This window comes from Rhamphochromis longiceps, linkage group LG13 (assembly GCF_057381845.1).
Source record: "Rhamphochromis longiceps isolate RC_006_pf linkage group LG13, R_longiceps_female_GT1.1, whole genome shotgun sequence".
Taxonomy (NCBI): domain Eukaryota; kingdom Metazoa; phylum Chordata; class Actinopteri; order Cichliformes; family Cichlidae; genus Rhamphochromis; species Rhamphochromis longiceps.
The window spans coordinates 35920892-35923391 of NC_140569.1; positions in this window are offsets into that span (position 1 = coordinate 35920892).

Below are 2500 nucleotides of genomic sequence, written 5' to 3' on the forward strand. Positions count from 1 at the left end.
CTCTACTCCCCCACTAGCTTTCCTTTCTTGCAGTTATGATCCAGCGCATATCCAGCATGGACCTTGACTTCCAGCAGGCCCCGGGGACCCAAATTACCCCCCCCCCCCCCCTGCAGTTACCCTGTACCACATATCTAGCATGGACCTTGACTTCCAGCAGGCCCCGTGGACCCACATTACCCCCCCCCCCCCCCTGCAGTTACCCTGTGCCACATATCTAGCATGGACCTGGACCTCCAGCAGGCCCTGGGGACCCACATACTCCCCTGCTCTACTCCCCCACTAGCTTTCCTTTCTTGCAGTTATGATCCAGCGCATATCCAGCATGGACCTTGACTTCCAGCAGGCCCCGGGGACCCAAATTACCCCCCCCCCCCCCCTGCAGTTACCCTGTACCACATATCTAGCATGGACCTTGACTTCCAGCAGGCCCCGTGGACCCACATTACCCCCCCCCCCCCCCCCCCTGCAGTTACCCTGTGCCACATATCTAGCATGGACCTGGACCTCCAGCAGGCCCTGGGGACCCACATACTCCCCTGCTCTACTCCCCCACTAGCTTTCCTTTCTTGCAGTTATGATCCAGCGCATATCCAGCATGGACCTTGACCTCCAGCAGGCCCCGTGAACCCACATTACCCCCCCCCCCCCTCCTGCAGTTACCCTGTACCACGTATCTAGCATGGACCTGGACCTCCAGCAGGCCCCGGGGACCCACACTTAAGCCCCCTCCCACTAACAAAGCAGAACACCACTGGCAAAATCCTCGTGCCCCTGGTACTCCAGAAAGCACATTGAAATGTGCCCCTGGTACACTGCGCAGAAGAACTGCCACACACACACACACACACACGCACGCACGCACGCACGCACGCGCACGCACTGCTTGTGCCTATGGTACGACAACTTTTCTCGTGCCTATGGTACGACAACTTTTCTCGTGCCTATGGTACAACAATTTTTCTCGTGCCTATGGTACAACAACTTTTTGCCGTGCCCCTGGTACACCGCTCAGTAGCACTTTGCCACACAAACTCTCCTCGTGCCTATGGTACGACAACTTTTCTCGGGCCTATGGTACAACAACTTTCCTCCGTGCCCCTGGTACGACAGCTTTTCTCGTGCCTATGGTACAACAACTTTTCTCGTGCCTATGGTACAACAACTTTTCGCCGTGCCCCTGGTACACCGCTCAGTAGCACTTTGCCACACACACACTCCTCGTACCTATGGTACGACAACTTTTCTCGGGCCTATGGTACAACAACTTTCCTCCGTGCCCCTGGTACGACAGCTTTTCTCGTGCCTATGGTACAACAACTTTTCTCGTGCCTATGGTACAACAACTTTTCGCCGTGCCCCTGGTACACCGCTCAGTAGCACTTTGCCACACACACACACCACTCGTGCCTATGGTACGACAACTTTTCTCGTGCCTATGGTACGACAACTTTTCTCGTGCCTATGGTACAACAACCTTTCCCCGTGCCCCTGGTACACTGCGCAGAAACTCTTTGCCACACACACACACCACTCGTGCCTATGGTACGACAACAGGCCCCGGGGACCTACATCGCACCTTGCTCTTGCCTCCCTTACAGCTGAAAAAGGTCCATGCCTGTGCCCTGGCCCTGCTGAAATTCCCTCTGCATTTAGCCGAGGCAGTGAGTCGGCCTCCTGTCTCCCTTTACGGTCGAAAAAGATGTGCTCCTGGGCGCGCTGGCCCTGCTGCTACTCACATCGGGCATGGACCTGGACCTCCAGCAGGCCCCGGGGACCTACATCACACCTTGCTCTTGCCTCCCTTACAGCTGAAAAAGGTCCATGCCTGTGCCCTGGCCCTGCTGAAATTCCCTCTGCATTTAGCCGAGGCAGTGAGTCGGCCTCCTGTCTCCCTTTACGGTCGAAAAAGATGTGCTCCTGGGCGCGCTGGCCCTGCTGCTACTCACATCGGGCATGGACCTGGACCTCCAGCAGGCCCCGGGGACCTACATCACACCTTGCTCTTGCCTCCCTTACAGCTGAAAAAGGTCCATGCTTGTGCCCTGGCCCTGCTGAAATTCCCTCTCCATTTAGCCGAGGCAGAGAGTCGGCCTCCTGTCTCCCTTTACGGTCGAAAAAGATGTGCTCCTGGGCGCGCTGGCCCTGCTGCTACTCACATCGGGCATGGACCTGGACCTCCAGCAGGCCCCGGGGACCTACATCACACCTTGCTCTTCCCTCCCTTGCAGCTGAAAAAGGTCCATGCCTGTGCCCTGGCCCTGCTGAAATTCCCTCTCCATTTAGCCGAGGCAGTGAGTCGGCCTCCTGTCTCCCTTTACGGTCGAAAAAGATGTGCTCCTGGGCGCGCTGGCCCTGCTGCTACTCACATCGGGCATGGACCTGGACCTCCAGCAGGCCCCGGGGACCTACATCACACCTTGCTCTTGCCTCCCTTACAGCTGAAAAGGTCCATGCTTTTGCCCTGGCCCTTCTGAAATTCCCTCTCCATTTAGCCGAG